The sequence below is a fragment of the Engystomops pustulosus genome, chromosome 3, assembly GCF_040894005.1.
Source record: "Engystomops pustulosus chromosome 3, aEngPut4.maternal, whole genome shotgun sequence".
NCBI classification, from domain to species: domain Eukaryota; kingdom Metazoa; phylum Chordata; class Amphibia; order Anura; family Leptodactylidae; genus Engystomops; species Engystomops pustulosus.
In genome coordinates, this window is record NC_092413.1 from 43,059,612 (window position 1) to 43,084,740 (window position 25,129).

The 25,129-nt window shown below is 45.0% G+C and overlaps 1 long non-coding RNA gene across 3 annotated transcripts; it reads left to right on the forward strand.

Moving 5' to 3' along the window:
* The first annotated feature begins 8,955 nt into the window (after positions 1-8,955).
* LOC140120456 (uncharacterized) lies at positions 8,956-22,335 on the forward strand. Of its 3 annotated transcripts, none has more exons than XR_011853802.1 (4): positions 8,956-9,244; positions 12,300-12,367; positions 21,200-21,770; positions 21,947-22,335. It is a non-coding gene; the product is annotated as an uncharacterized lncRNA (long non-coding RNA). The 3 variants fall into 3 exon arrangements; XR_011853801.1 differs by lacking the exon at positions 8,956-9,244 and adding an exon at positions 11,062-11,430; XR_011853803.1 differs by lacking the exon at positions 8,956-9,244 and adding an exon at positions 11,062-11,430 and having other exon boundaries at positions 12,300-12,353.
* Positions 22,336-25,129: the final 2,794 nt, after the last annotated feature.

Here is a 25,129-nt window from a genome sequence, read left to right on the forward strand (position 1 = left end):
TGTCCTGCCCCCCCAGTAGCTATAATTAATGTCCTGCCCCCCCAGTAGCTATAATTAATGTCCTGCCCCCCCAGTAGCTATAATTAATGTCCTGCCCCCCAGTAGCTATAATTACTGTCCTGCCCCCCCCCAGTAGCTATAATTACTGTCCTGCCCCCCAGTAGCCCTAATAAATGCCCCCCCCAGTAGCTATCATTACTGTCCTGCACCCCCAGTAGCCATAAATAATGTCCCCCACTACCAAACAGGGCCCTATATATTTAAGCTAATTAAAAATCATAATTCTTACCTTATCCCGCTCCTCTTCGTGCTGCCTCTCATCAGGGGATCCGGCGCAGGCGACGGCTGATGACGTGTCTGCAGGTCAGGTGCCGGGTCATAGACCTCAGCAGACCCGGCGCAGGCAGACGCGTCACATAGCCCACGTCAGCGAAAGTGATTGGTGTCGACGGCGCGTAAGTAGTGTGAGGTGGGTGGGACGGGGGCGGATCGGGGGCCGTTCTAATTTTGAATTATGACAGCTCTGGGCCCTCCCTGATCCAGCGCACAGATCAGATGCAGAACAGTCCGTGCGCTGTAACAGGCAGGCCTGCAGCTGTCACAATTCAAAACATCTGCCCGCTGTGCTGCGCCGAGTTATCAGCGCAGCGCAGGGGTCAGGTGCGGGCCTCTGACTGACCGGCAGCGGAGCTTCGGTGGATCGTGGGAAAGGTGAGAAACATTACCGGCGTATAAGACGACCCCAGACCAGACAGAAGATTTTTCAGTCTTCAAAAGTCGTCTTATACGCCGGAATATACGGTAATTCTTTTCATTAAAAAGTGTGTTTATTTAGTGTTTTTAACTTTTTTTCTTTACTTTTACAGGTGAGCTTGAACAAGCGATCCACTGATTGCTTGTTCAAGCTATTCTTCACCTAATACAGTGTAATACAGCTGTATTACACTGTATTATGTGACACACTGAGCATGCTGCACAGGCAGGTACCCGGCACCTGGAAGGAGGATCGCGCAGCCCTGGGCACTGGCAGTCCCGGGGCTGCGATCGGAGCAGCGGACCCCTCCTGGTAAGCGCCGCAGGGAAGGGGGGTCTGAATCCAGTTAAATGCCCCTAGCGGGTCCGATCGCGGGTGTTAGAGGCAGGTGTCGGCTAATATATAGCTGACACCTGCAGCTTCTGGCCCCGGGTGAGCTTATCGGGGTTAACATGGCACTTATTCACTGTCTTTAATAGGGCGGTTTCTGAAGAACACAGCGTTCCCCTGATGAGCCCAATAGGGCGAAACAAGCCTTGTGACAGTACATGACGCCAAAATGCTTTAAACCTGACTATACCTGCTGAATAGGTCTGTAATAGGGCCAGTTACTGCAGGGACAGGTTCCAGTCGGGGCTCTGGTCACATAGGACCATAGTCCCGAGGCTAGGTCATAAGGGTGTGCAACACCCTCTCCGATGCAATGGCGAGGGAGGGTTTGCGAATACGTCCCACCTGCATGTAGAATAACATTACACTACATGGTCTTTATAGGATCAAGGGGAAATTGCAGTGGTTAATCCTGCCTGGCAAGGCAGAAGTTAATTTGTGATGTAATTATGTCAACCAATGTCTGTGTTACATCCTGTCCCTGTAAGCTGAGATGTGATTGGAGGAGCAGCCACCACCTGACCAAAGGGAGGTAATAAAACTCCCTGGCCAGGAATGTTCTGGATGATTATCCTAGGAAGGAATTCTGAGAGAAGTCTCTCCCAGAAGAGGAGAAGATCTTGTAGACTTAGAGATCAGTGAGTGAGTGAGTAATCTCAGTCTAGCCCATACCAGAGCAGGAAGAGCCTAGCCCCTGCCTCTGAAGAGTGGAGCATCAGACTAGAGTTAGTGTAGTGAGGAAAAGGGGTATTATCTTACCTTCAAAGGTGATACCTGAAGCTCTACAGGACAAGCTGAAGCTTCCTACCAGGACACAGCTGCCTCCCAGCCTGCCCTCTACATCCAGGCTGGTGAACTATCTCCTGAGGCTCCCTCCAACTCACATCTCAGCACTCCATCTACCTGTTAAAGGCACGTTGCTGCGGTTCCTGCCGGTTCAAATAAAGAACTGTAAGTTGTTTTCTTCAACTTCTGTCTCCGTCTGGTCCCTGCTAATACGGCTGCCTTCATCACCGGCACCCTGTCCATCACCCAGAGACTCACACTCGGGACATTAAGGGGTTGCCCCAGGGAGATCCGCTACAGCAGCCTCTCCCTCATCATTTCTTGCCAACACCACCCTGCTGGAGACCTGCCAGGCTGTAGGACAGCCCTCCGGTTCCCCCGTACCAAGCACCGTGACAATAGCGTGCTTAGGCCGCAACCGCCAGCCACTCCGGTACCGCGGGCCCCGGCTGTCTCCAGGCCTCACCTCAAAGGGCTAGGCCCCGGTGGGGGATGTTGCAGGTGCGATAGTCTATGTCCTAAATAGGGCTTGTGTAGGGATCAGGTCAGTAAGACCCGAGCCCAGATGGACTAATATCTATCAATCACCATTCTCTTTCTGAAACTCCATGGGGCACATGTATCATAGTTTGGTCTCTCAGAGGTGAATTTTAGAGACTTTTGGCGGCTAGTTTTTGCACCTTATGTATGATCCTGTCTTTTTACATGTGATACATGCTCAGTTTTTCCTAACCTGGCAGGCGCAAATTTTGGCTTCTTTTTGAGACTTTTTGTTGCAAATGTCTCAAATCCACATAGACACAAGCCACGTGAGGGGGTTATATGCAGGAGAGAATACAAGCCACGTGAGGGGGTTATATACAGGAGAGGACACAGGCCATGTGAGGGGTTATATACAGGAGAGGTCACAAGCCACGTGAGGGGTTATATACAACAGAGGATACAAGCCATGTGAGGGGGTTATATACAGGAGAGGACACAAGCCATGTGAGGGGGTTATATACAGGAGAGGATACAAGCCACGTGAGGGGGTTATATACAGGAGAGGACACAAGCCATGTGAGGGGGTTATATACAGGAGAGAATACAAGCCACGTGAGGGGGTTATATACAGAAGAGAATACAAGCCACGTGAGGGGGTTTTATACAGGAGAGAATACAAGCCACGTGAGGGGGTTATATACAGGAGAGGACACAAGCCATGTGAGGGGGTTGTATACAGGAGTGGACATAAGCCATGTGAGGGGGTTATATTCATGAGTGGATACAAGCCATGTGAGGGGGTTGTATACAGGAGTGGACATAAGCCACGTGAGGGGGTTATATACATGAGTGGATACAAGCCATGTGAGGGGTTATATACAGGAGAGGACACAAGCCATGTGAGGGGGTTATATACAGGAGAGGACACAAGCCACGTGAGGGGTTATATACAGGAGAGGACACAAGCCACGTGAGGGGGTTATATACAGGAGAGGACACAAGCCACGTGAGGGGGTTATATACAGGAGAGGATACAAGCCATGTGAGGGGGTTATATACAGGAGAGGATACAAGCCACGTGAGGGGTTATATACAGGAGAGGATACAAGCCACGTGAGGGGTTATATACAGGAGAGGACACAAGCCACGTGAGGGGGTTATATACAGGAGAGGATACAAGCCATGTGAGGGGTTATATACAGGAGTGGACACTACTGTTAATTTGGGATTTAACATGTTGCATTTTTAATGCATTTTGAAGCCTATTACAACAGCCGAGGAGGAGATTTTCCTAATTACATTACTGTTAACATTCGAATTTAAAAAATGCATAGTAAACGCAATGTTAACACATGCATTAACATGGTGTTTATATTGCGTTTTGTAAACGCAAATGTTAAAAGTAATGAAATAAGGCAAATCACCTTTCCTCAGCTGTTGTAATTAGTTTCAAAATGCATTAAAGATGCAATTAAACTTATACGTGTGACCTCACCCTTAGAAGTAACCAGTTAAAAAAAAATGCAAAAATGTAAAAATTTTGACAAAAGAGGTTACTGTGCAAAATGTAAACAGTTAAAGCATGTGAAATAATTCAAACTTACATGTTAAAATCGGGTCCATGAAAAAAAAAAACCTTTGCACCTGCCCTGGACCAGGTGCAAAATTGCGTCAAAATTGTCACAAAAATGTTGCAAAAACGGCAAAATGTTGCACGGAACATCTGGAAAACTAAGATACATAAGGCACACTGCACAAGGTGCAGACCAAGGCGTACTTGAAAAAGAAAAAAGTTAAAAGTCACAAAAATGGCGCAAAAACAGAGTCGCTAAAATTAGACAATTTGGCCAGCTGAAACTATGATACATGTGCCCCTATGTACCCTGCTTGGATCTTTCCCTTTCTCACCTAAGACCATAATTGCCTTTTTCTGACAGTCACAGAGAACAAGGTGAATTATTTTTGGTACTTTCCCTAGGAGTCTCATAGACTTACTTTACCTCTGATCCCTGAGATATATGAACAATAAATAAGGTGAGCCCTTGATATTATATTCACGTTATCATATCATCACGAGGTCACCGCCATTAGATTCTCATACGCTCAATCACAGACTGACCATCAGTGCAGAGGCCACGATTACATCATAAACACTCCATGAGCTTTACTCTCTGTTTAAATCAACTAATAAAATCAAGCGTATTTTACATCACTGATTGTAATTTGTTTTCTATGTTCTAAAAGTGATTTCTTTGGGTCCTCACCAACTTGAGTTACACCCCCCCCCCTCCCTGTTTTTCTACATAGAAACATTACCCACATTGTAAGAGTCTGGGATGAGGGAATATTTAGGTACTGGTTGGGAGGCCATGAAATAAGTGATACAGAAGTTCTCCTTCCCTCTCTTCCAGCGCTCGCCTTTCTGTTTGTAATCTGAGGCTGCAGTGGCCATATGTCAGGGCATTAATGTTGGGGATGTTATAAGAGTTAGGCTATATTCACACTGCCGTTGCCCGCCCGTACCGTACCGTAGCGGGCAACGGCAATGCACGGGGAGAGGAGGAAGAGGTGAGCGCAACTCACCCCTCTCCATAGCAAGTTATGGCGCAAGGCGCCGTAAAACAGGAAAAGATAGGACATGTCCAATCTTTTCCCGGGCTACGGAGCGGTACGGTGCCGCACGTGTGCTGCACCGTACCACTCCCGTACAGGGCCGTGAGCCCATAGAAGTGTATGGGGGACGTATATCGGCCGTATATACGTCGGCCGTATATATGGGGGACGTATATCGGCCGTATATACGTCGGCCGTATATACGTCCCCCATACATGTGTGTGAATGTAGCCTTACCCCGGATTTTGTGGGCTTCCTGCTAGGGGCCGGGCTGTGTTCAGGGATGTAAGTGTCAGCTCCAATGTAGCAACTTCCGGACATTTCATAAACATAAACCTTTTGTATCTTTGTGCAGTCCCTCCAGCAGAGGTGGCCGTATCCAAGGACACAGTCTTGTTTCTAGGGGACCTTATCACCACATTTATGAGAAATTATCTTCGCACAGTGGCGTAACTACCGTGGTAGCAGACGTAGCAGCTGCTATTGGGCCCGTATGATTGTATAATGTATATATGAGTATATAATTTGTGTGTATGTTGTGTATATAAGAGAGTATAATGTATATATGCGTGTATACTGTGTGTATAATGTATATATGCGTGTATACTGTGTGTATAATGTATATATGCGTGTATACTGTGTGTATAATATATATATGAGTGTATACTGTGTATAATGTATATATGTGTATATACTGTGTGTATAATGTATATATGTGTGTATACTGTGTATAATATAGATATGCGTGTATACTGTGTGTATAATGTATATATGTGTGTATAATGTGTATAATATAGATATGCGTGTATACTGTGTGAATAATGTATATATGCGTGTATACTGTGTGTATAATGTATATATGAGTGTATACTGTGTGAATAATGTATATATGCTTGTATACTGTGTGTATAGTGTATATATGAGTGTATATTGTATATATGAGTGTATACTGTGTGTATAATGTATATATGTGTGTATACTGTGTATATAATGTATATATGAGTGTATATTGTATGTATGTGTGTATATAATGTATGTATGAGTGTATATTGTATATATGTGTGTATAATGTATATATGCGTGTATACTGTGTGTAATGTATATGAATGTATACTGTGTGTATACTGTATATATGTGTGTATACTGTGTATAATGTATATATGCTAACTGCTAATAAAGGAAATATTACAGAAGATAATGGTTATAAATGAGTAAAATGAAAAAAAAAAAATCTAAAGTGACCCTGGAAAAAAAAATCGAAAAGTATCCCAATTATATAGGCGTGGCCATCACTAGTAGGCGGAGTCACCCTATCATAGGCAACAATGAACAAGTCATAGCAAATGGTAGAATAAGGATAAGCAGGGGATTGCATCTGTCCATGTGGTGTTTACTTATGAGATTTTTTGAGGTGTGTATTATGAGGTTCTGCAGCAGCTAAGGTGTGTATTATGAGGTTCTGCAGCAGCTCAGGTGTGTCTTATGAGGTTCAGCAGCAGCTCAGGTGTGTTTTATGAGTTTCTGCATCAAACCGTCTTGTCTTAGTGAGCTGTAGTGATGGGAAGTCCGGCTCTTCTTAGTGAGCTGGATCATTAGGCTTCAACCACTAAAAAGAGTCGACTCTTCTGGCACCTGAACGGCTCTTAAATATATATTTGGGAGCCTCGGTCCAGCCAGTCACCCTACTCCACTTCACTTTTAACCCAATAGTTATCAAGCTAAAGGAGACTTGATTACCCGTATAGGGGCGGGGAGCCACCTCCAGTTATTCACATGAAAGGGCCGGCTCTAAGTGCTGTCTCGTGCCTGAACGACCCATCACTAGTAAGCTAGATCATTAGGCTCCGCTCACTAAAAGAGCCGGCTCCTTTGGCTCCTGAATGGCTCCCTATTAAATATATAATAGGGAGCCGCAGGCAGTACAGTCGCCCCTCCTCACACCACTTTGGCCCCGTGCATACAACTGTATAAAAACTGCCATATATACGGCTGAAATCCGTCCCCAGCATTCCAATGGGTAATACACCCATCCATGTACATGACCGTATTGTCCACCGTACCGTAAGCCGTATAACAATATAGAGCATGTCTCACAGAGGAACACTGGTGACGCTGGCACACAGAGGAACACTGGCACACAGAGGAACACTGGTGACGCTGGCACACAGAGGAAGACTGGCACACAGAGGAACACTGGTGACGCTGACACACAGAGGAACAGTGGCACACAGAGGAACACTGGTGACGCTGGCACACAGAGTAAAGCTGGCACACAGAGGAACACTGGTGACGCTGGCACACAGAGGAACACTGGTGACGCAGGCACACAATAGAACACTGGTGATGCTGGCTCACGGAGGAACACTGGCACACAGAAGAACAGTAATGACGCTGGTACACAGAGGAACACTGGTGATGCCGGCACACAGAGGAACACTGGCACACAGAGGAACATTAATGACACTGGTACATGGAGGAACACTGGTGACGCTGGCACACAGAGGAAAACTGGCACACAGAGGAACACTGGTGACTCTGGCACACCGGGGAACACTGGTGACGCTGGCACACAGAGGAACATTGGTGACGCTGGCACACAGAGGAACACTGGTGACGCTGGCACACAGAGGAACACTGGCACATGAAGGAACACTGATGACGCTGGGACACAGAGGAACACTGGTGACGCTGGCACACAGAGGAACACTGGTGATGCTGGCTCACGGAGGAACACTGACACACAGAGGAACACTGGTGACACTGGCAAAAAGAGGAACACTGACACACAGAGGAACACTGGTGACGCTGGCACACAGAGGAGCGCTGGCACACAGAGGAACACTGGTGATGCTGGCTCACAGAGGAACACTAGTGACGCTGGCAGACAGAGGAACACTGGTGACGCTGGCACACAGAGGAAAGCTGGCACACAGAGGAACACTGGTGAAGCTGGCACACAGAGGAACACTGGCACACAGAGGAACACTGGTGACGCTGGCACACAGAGGAACACTGGTGATGCTGGCACACAGAGGGCACTGCTGTGGGCACAGTATGAAGGGGAGCTGCTGGGGGCACAGTATGAAGGGTAGCTGCAGGGGGCACAATATTAAGGGGAGCTTCTGGGGGCACAGTATGAAGGGAAGCTGCAGGGGGGGCACAGTATGAAGGGAAGCTGCAGGGGGGGGCACAGTATGAAGGGGAGCTGCAGGGGGGGCACAGTATGAAGGGAAGCTGCAGGGGGGGCACAGTATGACGGGGAGCTGCAGGGGGGGCACAGTATGAAGGGGAGCTGCAGGGGGGGCACCGCATGAAGGGAAGCTGCTGGGGGCACAGTAAGAAGGGGAGCTGCAGTGGGGGCACAGTAATAATGGGGGAGCTGCTGGGGTCACAGTAAGAAGGGCAGATGCTGGGGGCACAGTAATAAGGGGAGATTCTGGGGAGCAAGGTATGAAGGGGAGCTGCTGGGGTGGGCACAGTTTAAAGGGGTGCTGCTTGGGGTATCACAGCAAGAAGGGGAGCGCCTAGAGGAATTTGCCACAATTTGGGGACTGGGGGGAACCAATGTGAGGGGGAGATAGGGAGCACTAAAAGGGGAACTATACTGTGTGGTGGTTGTGGAGTAAGGAGCTGGGAGGTAGGAGGTGTATGACTGGCACATGATTGGTATATAACTGGCACATGACTGGTGTATAACTGGTATATAACTGGTGTATGACTGGTGTATGTGTAACCCAGTGAAAACAGGGGTGTCATCATCTCTATATCCCTGCCTCACACACACAGCTAAACTGTGCACATACACCTGTGTATCACACTACTACACAGCAACTATAGAGTTAACTAAACAAAGCTGCTGTAGTGACATCACACAATGTTGTTACATTTTGCAGAGACCAGGCCTAGTGTCTGAGTTGTTGCAGTGCAGACCAGGCCTAGTGTCTGAGTTGTTGTAGTGCAGAGCAGGTCCAGTGTCTGAGTTGTTGTAGTGCAGAGCAGGTCCAGTGTCCAGGGTTGTAGTACAGCAACCTGTAGCAGCAGAAGACACCTCAGCAAAGCTGGGAAGAGATTGCACATAAGAAAGAGCTGGAAGCACAAGATATTTCTGTACAGGACAGAGAGAAAGAACATATGTAAGTGCAGAAGCTACAGAGGATCCAGAGACATGTGCAGAGGGAGGACACTGGAGCACAGAGACCCCTCAGCCTCATACATCAGGTACTGAAGTCACTGCCCCCGCCCCTAGAACTTGTCTTGGTTTATTATTACTGTGATTGCTGACTGAAGTGTTCATACTGCTGAGAATAAACTGTTCAAAGAGACTGTGGAACATGTGCTTATTAGAGATGAGCGAGCACTAAAATGCTCGGGTGCTCGTTACTCGAACCGAACATTTCCCGATGCTCGAGTGCTCGTTTCGAGTAACGAGCCCCATTGAAATCAATGGGAGACCCGAGCATTTTTCAGTAAAATTACAAACTGACCGAGCACAGTGAAATAACACAGTGCAGAACAGATTGCAGATGTTCGGGAACATCTGCGATCTGTTCCGGAGACACGCGTGCAGAACGGTGTTCTCCACAATAGTATTTGAAGAACAATATGTGTAGAGAACAACTTGCAGATGTTTGGAAACATCTGCAAGTTGTTCTTCACACATATTGTTCTTCAAATACTATTGCGGAGAACACCGTTCTGCACGCGTGTCTCCGGGACATCTGCGATCTGCTCCGGAGACACCCGTGCAGAAAGGTGTTCTCCGCAATAGTATTTGAAGAGCAATATGTGTAGAGAACAACTTGCAGATGTTGCCAAACATCTGCAATGTATTCTTCACACATATTGTTCTTCAAATACTATTGCGGAGAACACCGTTCTGCACGCGTGTCTCCGGAACAGATCGCAGATGTTCCCGAACATCTGCAATCTATTCTGCACTGTGTTATTTCACTGTTTTCTTCAATTAAACGATTAAATTAAATGTTTTACTTGTATTTTTTTATTGTTCTTCACTTCTTTTTTTTTAATTAAATGCTCGTTATCGAGCAGGGCAAATACTCGTCCGAGCAACGAGCCGGTCCGAGTATGCTAATACTCGACCGAGCATCAAGCTCGGACGAGTATACTCGCTCATCACTAGTGCTTATCTATCTGGGCCTTATATCCCCTGAACTAAACACCCTCAGAATCCTAAAAGAACTCGCCCCGGCTAGCCCATCATGGTCTGGCGTGTGTGGCTGTTACATATGACTGGTGTATGACTGGCATATGACTGGTATATGACTGGCACATGACTGGTGTATGACTGGCACATGACTGGTATATGACTGGTATATGACTGGTGTATGACTGTTATATGACTGGTGTATGACTGGCACATGACTGGTATATGACTGGTATATGACTGGTGTATGACTGTTATATGACTGGTGTATGACTGGCACATGACTGGTATATGACTGGCACATGACTGGTATATGACTGGTGTATGACTGGTATATGACTGGTGTATGACTGGTATATGACTGGTGTATGACTGGCACTTGACTGGTGTATGACTGGTACATGACTGGTATATGACTGGTGTATGACTGGCACATGACTGGTGTATGACTGGCACATGACTGGTATATGACTGGTGTATGACTGGTGTATGACTGGCACATGACTGGTATATGACTGGCACATGACTGGTATATGACTGGCACATGACTGGTATATGACTGGTGGTGGCAGTTGGCAGAAGACGTCCAGTAAATATATAACTAGAGGAGATCAGGACATGTCAACACACAGGGGGAGATAGCCCTCATCTTTAGGTCCTGTTATCCTCCATATATACAGACAGCAGAACCTCAGGTCCTGTCATCCTCCATATATACAGACAGCAGAACCTCAGGTCCTGTCATCCTCCATATATACAGACAGCAGAACCTCAGGTCCTGTCATCCTCCATATATACAGACAGCAGAACCTCAGGTCCTGTCATCCTCCATATATACAGACAGCAGAACCTCAGTTCCTGTCATCCTCCATATACACAGACAGCAGAACCTCAGGTCCTGTCATCCTCCATATATACAGACAGCAGAACCTCAGGTCCTGTCATCCTCCATATATACAGACAGCAGAACCTCAGAACCTGTCACAGTGAGGTCACAGCTCAGCTGCTCCATGACTCCGGCTGTGACAATGACTCCATGGAGACCAGGAGCAGGGGACGGCGGCCATGTTTACACCAGAAGACCCCGCTGCCCCTCCATCCAGACCTCCAGTAAGAAAGACTCCTCCTGCTCCTGAATTAGGAGGCCGGAGACATCTGAAGAGAAGGAGGTCACACAGTTACTGCACAGAAGGACTCATGGGGAGGCTTCATATATGGCCGGAGGAGCACTATAATGCAGGTGAGAGTCGGGGTAGAGCGCCCCCTGTCCCCTAACTGGTTACCCAGGACTCGTAGTGATGGCCATTGATGTTAATGGGGTTGAGAATACACCTCCCTGACCCTATAGCAGTGACAGCAGGGGGTCTAGGAATTGCCTTATCAGTGGGAGTCATGTGGGTGGAGCTTCAAAAATAGACAATTCTTCTAAGGATCATTGCCCTATTACACGTATCACACAGGAGGAGACATTTATTACTGTAGGGAGATGTGTCTGATGTGTATATGGGGAATGTGAATATCAATGTATGTAATTTCCTATACATAACTGTGTATAATGTCCTATAGATCACTGTATATAAGGATGCATATATAACTGTATATGAGATAAATCTATGTGATGGGGGGGGGGGGGTCGCTGCATATTAGAGGATATCCCTCCATCACTGCGGGTGGTGGAGGGAACCAGGTAAAGTTTGATATTGCAAATTTACTAACAAAGTAAGTCACACACTTGATAAAAACCACATCATCACTATTTACTGTGTAGTGTCTATAGGAACCTGTCACCCGACTTACAGGCGACCCCTAGTTACATACGGACCTCTCTGCCCACTGTAACCTCTGGTGAAGCTCTCTGGGTGCCTTTATCAGCTGTAAGGTGTTTGTAATGAAGTTTTATTGATAATCCTTGTTCCCATGACAGCACAAAATCTTGAAAATCCAATTGTCACAGAGACAAAAATCGAATTTTGTCTGGAGCTAAATTTATAAAATCTACCAAATCCAACTTGCAAATTGAATTTAAGAACAAACCTAAAAAAACTGCAAAAGCTGCAAAATATCCCAAAATTGTAGGTTTATTGTCTTTTAATCTTTTTCCTTGTTTAGAAAGAATTTCTTATTTGAGTGATGCCATTGGTCGCTCTCCTGTGTGCTGAGTGGGTAAGTAACAGGAGGTAAGTGACTGTATATGATAGATTTATATTCTGTGTATTAGATATGTACATTCATGCCTGGACTTGGTTACATGCAGCCCCTGCAGTTATACAGGGCGCTGGCCTACGGGGGGCGCATACACAGAACCCTGCACCTCCAGGCTCCGCCCTCTCTGTGATGTATCTAGTAATGTATACTATGATGTCATCTCCAGCTGTTCTTCAACTTTGGAATAACTTTATGTTTACTCATTGTGTGACTTGTAATCTACATTTTCTAGCAGCTTCCTCCCTCTGCGGTCTCTGTCTCTAAATTTTCTGTCCCCTCTGTGCCGGTGGGTGGAGGCTTTTCTCCTCCTACTCACTGCCCCCCCCCCCCCCTCCATAGACTTCTATATAATCCGACTCCTCTGTGAGATTGTGCCTGGAAAAGATGACATAAATCAGAGACTTCAGAGGGAAAAGCCGATTAGGAGGGAAGGAGGGAGGATGATGGAGATATAGTAAGATGATGAGGAAGCACTTTCATAATAATAATAATTCCTTTATTTATATAGCTCTCACAGATTATGCACAGATCTTGCCAATTCGCTTTCATCTGATAAGATATATTACACGGCTTCTTGTAGTCACTATCTATGTCACAGTTTATTTATTGAAAAATTACTGAGCTTTATTGGGGTAGCACGGGCTTCTGGGCAGGGTAAAAGTTATGGGGGGTCTGGGTGGTAGTTGTGGGGCAAGGTAAAAGCTGTTGGGACGTATGGTAGTGGTGGAGGATCAGGGTAAAAGTTATGGGGGGTCTGGGTGGTAGTTGTGAGTCAAGGTAAAAGCTGTTGGGACGTATGGTAGTGGTGGAGGAACAGGGTAAAAGTTGTGGGCAACAGGGTAAATATTAGGGCATTGGTGGAGGGTAGCAGGATAAAAGTTTTGGGTGAGTGGGGTGGCGGTGGTGGGGCAGGGTAAAAGATGTATGGATCGGGTTGGGTAGGGAGCAGGGTAAGTGTTGTGGGCATTGGGCTGGTGGGGAAGGGTAAAAGTTTTGGGGATCAGGGTAGTGGGGAATAGGGTAAAAGCTTTGGGATGGTAGAGAGGTGGTGGGTTGCTGGGTGGGTTGAGGATTGGGTTTATGGTGGGGGGATCAGGATAAAAGTTTTAGGGGAGTGGGCGTTCGGGGAGGGTAAAAGTTGTGATGGCTGGGGAGACAACACCCAAAATGGCAGAATTTTAGTGCATTTTCTGGTGTAAGTAAAGAGAATAGTAGGAGCAGAGTTATACTAGGCCGTCTCATCCTCCACCAGATTTAGTGGATTGGGGGGAGTTGGAATTTGTGGGGATTGGGTTGGTGGTGGGGGGATCAGGGTAAAAGTTGTATGGGAGTGGGGTGTCAGTGGAGGGGGAGGGTTAAAGTTGTGGGGATCAGTGGGGTGGTGGGGAGCTAGGTAAAAGTTGTGTAGATTGGGTTGGTGGTGGGGGGATCAGGGTAAAAGTTGAATGGGAGCGGGGTGTCAGTGGAGGGTAAAAGTTGTGGGCATAGGGTTGGTTTTGGAGGGATCAGGGTAAAAGTTGTGTGGGAGTGGGGAGTCGGGGGAGGGTTAAAGTTGTGTGGATTGGGGTGGTTGGAGGGAGACAAGACTCAAAATGGCAGAATTTTAGTGCATTTTTCTGGTGTAGGCAAAGGCACCAGATTTATCCTCCAGCCTCAGACCCTGGGATAGACCTGGCGCAGAATATGACTGTCTAGTATAACTGTGCACTGTGGTAACCAGGATAGCCGCTACACTACAGACGTCTGCTTCTGGCTCCCTCCTTAGGGTAACACAGCCAGGCAGCGGAGTCACCTACAGATTACCCTATAGATGGGTCAATAATAGTTTGGGACTTGAAACCCCTTTAGACCCAGGATAGGTGAGACACTAAGAGGATATAAATATTATTTCTTTGATGATGAAAACCGAAAGCAGAATCTGCAGGGAGCACAGTGCAGGAAGTCCCCTACTTAAAGACACCTGACTTACAGATGACCCCTAGTTACAGACGCACCTCTCTGACCTCTGGTGAAGCTCTCTGGATGTTACTTTAGTCCCAGATCAGCTGTAAGGTGTCTGTAATCAAGTTTTATTGATAATCTTTGGTGCCATTAAAGAAAAAAAATGTGAAAATCCAGTGGTCAATAGGACAAAAATGTTCTGTCTGGAGTTACAATTATAAAATATACAATTCTGACTTACATACAAATTCAATTTAAAAACAAGCCCAAAGAACATGATAGGAGTGGTACATACATCAGTCTCACCTTACAATATGAGCCCTAAAGTGTGGGCTGGTAAAATAATTATGTAAGTTTATTATTGTGCTATGATTTATGATCTGGATATAAGAATAAAAATTGAAGAAAATTAACCAGTATGAAAAAGTAAAAAAAAAGAGAATACTCACCTCTGCTCCTCTTCATCTTGATCCTTGCGATTGTCTTTGCTCGTCTTGACACGCCGAGATCACCTAGAAAAGAGACTTATGAAAATATCCCTCCCTACACCATGAGTGGTCTAGGGAGGGATATAGGGTCCCCCCATCATCATTGTACCCGACCTCTACCGCTCTGCAATATGAAAACAGATAAAATGAAACTCATCATTGGGTTTGTTAGGGGCAGAAATGTTAAACTGTTCTTCTACACGCTGTACAGATATCAGTGTCCACTAAGGAATAACTCTATGTCTGCTCATTGTGTGACTTGTAACCTTCATTTTCTAGCAGCTTCCTCCCTCTGCTGTAAACATTTTGGAATGGTAGAGTGGTGGGGGATTGCAGGGTAAAAGTTGTGGGGATCAGAGTGGTGGGGAACAGGGTAAGAGTTGTGGGCATTGGAGGGTGGCAGGGTAAAAGTTGTGGGGGAGTGGCAGTGGTGCGGTTGAGTAAAAGATGTGGGGATTGGGGTTTGGTAGGGAGCAGGGTAAGTGTTGTGGGCCTTGGGCTGGTGGGGGAAGGGTAACAGTTGTGGGCATTGGGTTGATGGTGGGGGGATCAGGGATGAAATTTGTATGGGAGTGGGGTGTCGGTGTAGGGGAGGGTAAAAGTTGTGTGGATTGGGATGGTGGTGGGTTAATCAGGGTTAAAGTTGTTGGGGAGTGGGATGTTGGTGGAGGGGGACGGAAAAAGTTGTGGGGATAGGGTTGGTAGTGGGAGGGGCAGGGTAAAGGATGTTGGGGAGTAGGGTGTCCGTGGGGGGAGGGTAAAAGTTGTGGTTATTGGGTTGGTAGTGGGGGATCAGGGTAAAAGTTGTAAGGGAGTGGGGTGTCGGTGGGAGGAGGGTAAAAGTTGTGGGGATTGGGGTGGTTGGGGGGAGACAACACTCAAAATGGCAGAATTTTAGTGCATTTTCTGGTGTAAGTAAAGACAGTAGGAGGAGCAGAGTTATACTAGGCCGTCTCATCCTCCACCAGATTTATCCTCCAGCCTCAGACCCTGGGATAGACCTGGCGCAGAATATGACTGTCTAGTATAACTGTGCACTGTGGTAACCAGGATAGCCGCTACACTACAGACGTCTGCTTCTGGCTTCCTCCTTAGGGTAACACAGCTTAGGAGCGAAGTCACCTATAGATTACCCTATAGATGGGTCAATAATAGTTTGGGACCTGAAACCCCTTTAGACCCAGGATAGGTGAGACACTGAGAGGATATAAATATTGTTTCTTTGATGATGAATGGACGACCAAAAGTGGAATCTGAGGAGAGCACAGTACAGACAGTCCCCTATTTAAAGACATCCGACTTAAAGACCACCCCTAGTTACAGACGGACCTTTTTGACAAAGTAGACAGTGTCTGGAAAAAAGGGAGTTAAAACTGAATTTAAAACGTGGAGGAGCCACTAACACGGCATACTCCCATATAAGCCAGAAAGTCACAGGATCAAAAATATAAAGTTAGTGCTCTACTCCTTGTGATGTTATCAAAGACGAGAAACTCTCACCACCTTCTCGTAGACTGAAAATAAAAGATATCCCCGACTCCTTGCATCACCATTCATCCTCCTTCACTGGGTTCAAGCGCAATCCTCGTCCCGTTTCCGTGTCCGTGATGCACTCTTACTCCTGTGTCTGGAAGTCAGGAAAGGAAAGTGCAGATTGTCAAGTTCAAAGGGAAATGGTTTTTATTAAATATACTCACAAGAGTCAAGTTAAAAGTTTGTATATAGTGAAACATAGAACGCCAAAGACCTCGCCCGACCCAGGTTTCACCTCTTCAGGCTTCAGGACCTTTTTGACCACTGTGATCTCTGGTGAAGCTCTCTGGATGTTACTTTACTCCCAGACTACAATGATCAGCTGTAATGTGTCTGCAATAAAGTTTTATTGATAATCTTTGGTGATATTAAAGCAAAAAAATGTTAATATCAAATTGTCACGAGGACAAAAAATTTTTGATTATAAAATATACAGTTTTTACTTACATACAAATTCAAGTTAAGAACAAACGCAAAGACCATGAGAGGAGTGGTACATACATCAGTCTCACCTTAATTTATGGGGTCCTAAAGGGGCCAAACGTTACCAAGCTCAACAAGTGGGTGGGGGTGGGTTTGTATGATAATTATGTAGGTTTATGATTGTGCTATGATTTATTATCTGGATATAACATTAGACAAATAAATATTTAATGGAAATTAACGGAAATCATCCAGTATGACAAAGTAAAAAAAAAAAACACTGAAAATACTCACCTACTCTTCATCTTGATCCCGGCGCTTGTCTTTGCTAGTCTTGACATCCCGGGATCATCTAGAAAAGAGACTTAGAAAAAGCCGATCATGGGGACGAGATGTCGGGTGCTCTGGGCTCAGTATTTTCAGTGTTTTTTTACTTTTTCTTGCTGGTTGATTTCCTTTATACAGACAAATCAGTCTCATAGCATAACTATGAGTGTGGGAGCGAGGTGGGACTTTCTGCAGTGAAAAACAACCCAAGTGCAGTAGAGATGAGGGAAATGGAGCAGATCTGGTACCCGGCCAGGGGTAAGGGGCTTATATCTTGGTCACATACTGGAATGTGGGGTTTCTCTCCATCCATTTCACACCGGATAGACTGGGATTATCCCACCAAGGAGGTTGTCATGGGTTATTGCTGGTGATGATGGAGAAGTATTGTGGTCAGGGACAGAGATGATGTTTGACACCAGAAGATACTGTAAAGTGCTATGGGACAAGATGAGAACATATCAGGAATGAAACCAAATGTCCCAGCAAATAGGAGAAACCCAGCAGAAAACTCATCAGGAACAAGAGGTGCAGGGGCAGTAGAGCCATCAAGAACAAGAGCATCCACAGGGTCAGGGTCATCGGGAACAAGAGTGACATCACTAGCAGGGTCAGTAGTGACAGGCAGTAGCAATATAATGGAGAAGATGTAAGTAAAGCAAGTACCTGTAGGTCAAGCTACTATCCCCCTTCATGTCCCTTCAGCGTCAGGTACCAGTTCCTCTAAACCCTTTGGGGTCAGCTGTCACTGAACTGGGACTACTCCTGGGGTAGCGACCTGGTGGTTCCCTGCAGCGAAGACCAGATCCCCGTATGGGGGTTAAAGGGTGAAAACCAGGGAATCACTTAGACAACGCCCTCAGGATTAGCCCTAAGCCAAACCAGTTCAGTGGCACAGTGGGTCCTCACCCGCTGCCTTACATTACCCAAGAGAGGAATATAGAGATGCTACCCGCAGGATAATTCTTATAAGAAATGGAAATTTATGGAAAACTTCATGAAAGTTAAAGTAGATACTGGACAAATCCACACATTTCTACATAAGACCACCCCATAGAGAAGACCACCTCCCTAAAAGACCAAGTTTTTTAGCAATCATTTTTGTTTATACTCTATAAAACCTTCCCCTCTATGAGCGGACCACCATTTATCTAACCAAAGACCACTTTTTGTGCATTTTTTTTTCTTTAACAATATTCAGTCTAGCATCTGTAAACCTGATTTATCAAATGTTAAGTTGTAAAATTTCCAAAAATTCTTGGATCCAATCCCAGTAGAAAATGGAATTTTATAAACTCAACCCCCTAAAATCAATCACTTTTGGGCAGAGCTCAAAGACCTTCCACCACCCTCCTCCCTCATTTCCCAAGCATCAATGTCATTAGTATCATTGCTTTCTTGTCAATTGGGTGGAGCCAGAGTGTTTTCTCCAGCCTAGGGCCAATCACCTGACAGTAGAGAGTCTAATTAGAATAGTTCCTGGGTAGGGTCAGTACACAATATCCTAAATAGGCTTCTTACTGTCAGATGGGCGGCCCTAGACATCAGAAATAATGACAATGTTTGCCCAGGAATGATGGGGGCTAAAAGGAAATGTGTCACCAAAATAATCCAGATCTTTTATTAATGAGAATTGTTTTTTTAACCTTTTTGATGAAATTGTTTTTTTTAATTGTTGATGAAATTTTTTTTATTGCTTTACACATTTGAGAAAAAAAAAATGACTACAATTGTAAGAAAACACTTCCATCTGCGCTGCAATGAGTGGAGTCACATATATTACAGGATGGAGGTGATGGAGATGATGGAGGTGGTGAAAGGTCGTATGTAAATTATATGAATTTGGAAAATGAGATTTCAGGGGGAATGGAATAAGAGGGTCACGCTGATGTGTAACAATGGAAGGGAAGCCACACTGGGGGTAGTAGAGGGTAACAATGGGGGGGGGGGGGTCATCAACCTGGAATATCATTTATATTGTTTGTGTCATGAAGAGTCATGAATTCTCCAATCTACTTTCTGTATCAATTTTCAAGATCTCTGCTTGCTTTCAAGCGCTGCAGAATTTGATGGCGCTATATATATAAAGTTTATTATTATAAGAATAGGGACCATGAGAGGAGAGCCTTGTGCTGGAGTAAAATTAGGGAGGGGTCATGTTGGGGGACAGGAATGATGGGGCCTCAGTCTGGTTATGTGTGTGGGGGCTGGGGTGACTTGGGTATTTAGTAATAGTCTGGGCCAGATTCTCTATAATATACTAATGTGATGACAAGCAGAAGTTTTGGGGCCTTTCATCATTATTTATGTGCTTCGGTGCTGTACTTGATTGCTGACCCCATCGAAATCTTTATTTAGCTTTGTGTATTTTATTTCCTTTGAGCAGAACACCACATTTTTTCTGTAAAAAATGTTGTGTTTTGCTCAGAGGCTTCAGTTGTATTGTATCAGCTGTAATATTTACATTGAATAGTGCCCAAGAGAGGCCAAAATATATGGTGCCACAGATAGGTCAAAATGTGTGATGCCCAGGAGAGGCAAAATGTGTGATGCCCAAGAGAGGCAAAGGTGTGATGCCCAAGAGGCAAAAGGTGTGATGCCCAAGAGGCAAAAGGTGTGATGCCCAAGAGGCAAAAGGTGTGATGCCCAAGAGGCAAAAGGTGTGATGCCCAAGAGGCAAAAGGTGTGATGCCCAAGAGGCAAAAGGTGTGATGCCCAAGAGGCAAAGGTGTGATGCCCAAGTGGCCAAAATGTATGATGCCCAAGAGAGGCAAAAGGTGTGATGCCCAAGTGGCCAAAATGTATGATGCCCAAGAGAGGCAAAAGGTGTGATGCCCAATGGCCAAAATGTATGATGCCCAAGAGAGGCAAAAGGTGTGATGCCCAAGAGGCCACTTCCTATTGTGCCCAAGAGAGGCAAAATGTGTGATGCCATGCCCAAGAGGCAAAATTTGTGATGCCCAAGAGGCCACTTTGTGATGCCATGCCCAAGAGGCCAAATTGTTGATGCCCAAGAGGCCACTTTGTATTATGCCCAAGAGAGGCCAAAATGTGTGATGCCATGCCCAAGAGGCAAATGTGTGATGCCATGCCCAAGAGGCAAAATGTGTGATGCCCAAGAGGCAAAATGTATGATGCCCAAGAGAGGCCAAAATGTATGATGCCCAAGAGGCCACTTTGTATGATGCCCAAGAGAGGCCAAAATGTGTGATGCCCAAGAGGCCAAAATGTGTGATGCCCAAGAGGCCAAAATGTATGATGCCCAAGAGAGGCCAAAATGTATGATGCCCAAGAGAGGCCAAAATGTATGATGCCCAAGAGGCCAAAATGTATGATGCCCACGAGAGGCCAAAATGTATGATGCCCAAGAGAGGCCAAAATGTATGGTGCCCAAGAGAGGCCAAAATGTATGATGCCCAAGAGAGGCCAAAATGTATGATGCCCAAGAGAGGCCAAAATGTATGGTGCCCAAGAGAGGCCAAAATGTATGGTGCCCAAGAGAGGCCAAAATGTATGATGCCCAAGAGAGGCCAAAATGTATGGTGCCCAAGAGAGGCCAAAATGTATGGTGCCCAAGAGAGGACCAAACTAATGGTGCCCGAGTGCGGACCAAACTAATGGTGCCCGAGTGTGGACCAAACTAATGGTGCCCGAGTGCGGACCAAACTGATGGTGCCCGAGTGTGGACCAAACTGATGGTGCCCGAGTGTGGACCAAACTGATGGTGCCCGAGTGTGGACCAAACTGATGGTGCCCGAGTGTGGACCAAACTGATGGTGCCCGAGTGTGGACCAAACTTATGGTGCCCAAGTGTGGACCAAACTGATGGTGCCCGAGTGTGGACCAAACTGATGGTGCCCGAGTGTGGACCAAACTGATGGTGCCCGAGTGTGGACCAAACTGATGGTGCCCGAGTGTGGACCAAACTGATGGTGCCCGAGTGTGGACCAAACTGATGGTGCCCGAGTGTGGACCAAACTAATGGTGCCCGAGTGTGGACCAAATCCTTATCTGAAATGTCATCTGATTATTGTATATTATTGTGTTGCTGATTCTCTTGCATTTTTTAATTTCTCTTTTTTTTTCTTGCAGAGCTCATGTGTGGTACAAGCAGTATATATCCCATATGTGCTGATTGTGCCGCCATACGCCGTGTACCTTCTGTGCGAGGCGCCAGTATCACATGCTGCACTCAATGGCAGTGTATATAGAGGAAATCTCTGTGTGCATTGATATAGTAATCAATTGTACTGGTGTCTTAAAGAGATAGTTGTACATTTGATCGAGGGGTTAATATTGAGACTCCTGGACCCCTGGAGGAAGAGGTGAGTAACTGCACCCGTCAGAACATACACAAATATCTAGGTACCAGAATCAGACCCAGTACCTGGGAGGTGGATGGAAGATGAGCTGCAGGGATCCTGCACAGCCGCTCCTCTCCGGTAAGTAGTGATATTATATTATGTTACTGTTACCATATATAATTACACATGTTTATGACGTGTTTGTATATGTCAGTAGGTCACCCAGGCCATAGAGGGATCACAGGATCTGTATATAGGCTCCAGATCAGCGGCAGCAGAGCTTCCAGGAATATGCTCCGGATACACAGCATCACAGCCTGAGGAAGGGGCGTTCTCCAGTCCACAACGTCTCATCCCTGGTACTTACCTGCACTGACTACATTATATCTATTCTATAATAGTTATATTATCTATTCTCACTGATAGGGGGAAGAAGGGAATTGGGGTGACTCTCCTCGATGATGTCCAGCACCTTTAATAAAGGATTATTTTCTCTGCTGTTCCTCATTGCCATTTGTCTCCTTTCTTCCTCCAGGACATCACATCCATCACAGTGTCCTGATCCATACAAGGAATCCGACCGCTCATCCATATCCTACAGATGGAGAATCCAGAGAAGAGAAAGACACAGATCCCCCAGGATTCCCCCTCAGCCATCGCTTCCTGTCCTGACCTGGAGAAGCTGAGGCTGATGACTACTATACGAGCGCCAGGTTCTCCATCACTGCCTCACGTCTCTGCCTTCTTCTCCCACCCAGAAGATGAGGCACTGACCTGGGATTCCTCCTCAGACTAATGATTACATTGTATAGTAAGACGTCATGGAGGCTCCGCTGTTACTGTATATTGTCCAGACTGTGGGAAATCCCCCATCATGGAGAGATGGGAACAGCTCAGCTGTGATCTGTCATTTAGGGTCCAAGTGGGATTAAACGTTGTCTTTCCATCTGATGTGTGAGTGACGTGTTTTATATCATCTATATCTATATCTGCCAGAGAGCGGATAGAAAGGGATGTGACACCTAGGACACTATTGTTTAGGCCACTTTTACCACAAAAATTGAGGTTGCAGAGGTCACGCCCTTTCACATCTCACTCACCTTATCAAGAAAAAAATGAGGGAACATTTATGAGGACGTGTTCACACACTGCGGAGGAGGGGGGGGTCCTGATCACAGATGTAAATGGAGACAAGTAACATTTTTGTAGGATGTTATAGGGCTTTGAACTTTAGGTGCGATTTTTTACATTTTTTATAAAAAAACACAAAATCAGCTATTGAGGGACCTGCTCAGATTTCAAGTCACTTTAAGAAGCCTAAACAATAGTAAAACCCCATCAATTACACCATTATAGAAACTATACTCTATTACGTATTTAAAACCACTTTTATGAAGTTTGTTAACCATTTAATTGTTTTACAGGGGGATAAAACAAAATTGTGAAATTTAAAATGTTTTAAAATCTAAATGTTTTTCATAAAATGTACAAATTCTCAGTGGATAAAATACCAAAACTCCACAAAGTTTGATACCCAATCTCTCCCGCGTATAACAATCCCCCATATGTGGTGGTAACCTGCTGTATGGGCACACGCCAGGGCATGGAAGGGAAGCAGATGTAGGAAAAACTTTGGAATGCCGTATTTTTTGGTCTATAAAGCGCACCATCAATAAATGCCTGCTAAAACGTCTAGGTTCATATATAAGGCGCACTGGATTATACGGCGCACCTGATTCTAAGGATGAATGACCAGCAGGTGGCAGACCTGTGCACAGTTTAAGGCAGCTGTTGTCTGTAAGTACGGTTCATATATAAGGCGCACTGGACTATAAAGCGCACCTTTGATTTCTGAGAAAATCAAAGGATTTTTTGTGCGCCTTATAGTCCAAAAAATAAGGTAGGTTACAGAAGACCTTGAGACCTTTGTGCAACTTTTAATTTTTTAACTTTTTATTGACAAACATTTTTACAAAAGGAAGGCAGCATTGGTACAGTTGTGATGCAGGTACAGTTATACATCAATCATAGGACAATTCAGGCAGGTCACGCGGGACCCTTAGCAAAGATACATAAGGTGGGCAATGAAATGAAGTCAATGTCCAGCTAGTCTACCAGATCCCATGCCCTGCTCACATATCTGCTTGGTACAGTAGTCTACAAGTCAGACCATGTAGACCAGTGGCAACTTTTTAATAATGATCGAAACTCAATGAGACAAAAGTGCATTTACTTCCCAATTCTGATTTTGTTTTCAAATTTTTATTGATTTTTAAAGATTTTTGAACTTTTTTTTAAAAAATTTGAACATGGTGCAATTCTGATCTCATCTTTACCTATTGAGTCGTTTACTCTACAGTGTCTTAAGGTTGTTCATTGGATTCAGAAATAAGAAACATCTGATATTCTATAGTTTAAATCACTGAAAGACAAGTTTATGTCACATTTATAAATTATCTATCTTTTTTTTTGACGGGTGCCCAACAAATTTTAGACCATATATAAGCAAAAACATTGAACTCACCACAATACTGGCCGTGAGAACAGCATCACCCTAGAATTAGACTAATAAGGCCCCGGGGTCAGTTTGCAGGACTGTTAGCGCCACCTTGTGGTTTTTTATGTAACTGCCACAGCTCAAGGAAATTCAGTGCAAATTTTTTTTGCTTTTTATGGCCAGAGAAATAATTTTTTTGCTCATTTTCTAGAAACCTAACTTTTACTATTGACCCAGCTATGGTTAAGATTCTGGAGATGAAGTAGATTTATTTATATACTATCTATAAATAATGGGGGTCATCTATCTATCTATCTATCTATCATCTATCTATCTAATATCTATCTATCATCTATCTATCTGTCTGTCTGTCTGTCTATCTATCATCTATCCATCCATCTATCTATCTATCTATCTATCTTCTATCTATGTATCTATCATCTATCTATCTATCTTCTATCTATCTATGTATCTATCATCTATCTGTCTGTCTATCTATCTATCTATCTATCTATCTATCTATCTATCTATCTATCTATCTATCTATGTACCTATCATCTATCTATCATCTATCTATCTATCTATCATCTATCTATCTGTCTGTCTATCTATCATCTATCTATCTGTCTGTCTATCTATCATCTATCTATCTATCTATCTATCTATGTATCTATCTACGTAGGGAAAGTCCAAACAGCACATCTAAGAGAGGCAATGGTGGGTGCAGGCACTCAGAACCAGGCTTTAGGTCCTCCAACGTAGATAATTGAAAGTAGGCAGCACTCCAAATATAGTGAAAAAAACGGGTGTTCTTTATTCTATGTTAGGGTACAGTGAAGTACAGAAGCAGCGATGTTTCGGCTCCAAAGAGCCTTTCTCAAGCAAAGTGAAAACAGTGGAGCTCACATATATACCAAACATAGTGGTCACATGATTACATAGCACCCACCCCCTCATTAGCATATTGCGTCAGCATACTCAAAAGCAATATGCATGAAATGTCTACAAAACAATAGATTAATATGTACATCATGAAAGTGCAAGTGCTAAAATACAATTCATACAATTAGATTGCAGTATGGTTAAATATGTGCAGTTTAAAGTGCCCAGTGCAGTGTAGCAGAACGAACAAATTACAATTACACATAGTAAAAAGAAGTTACGGGTTCTCACCATCATTTCCACTTGCTGCGAAAAAATAAATAAATAGCTAGCCTGCAA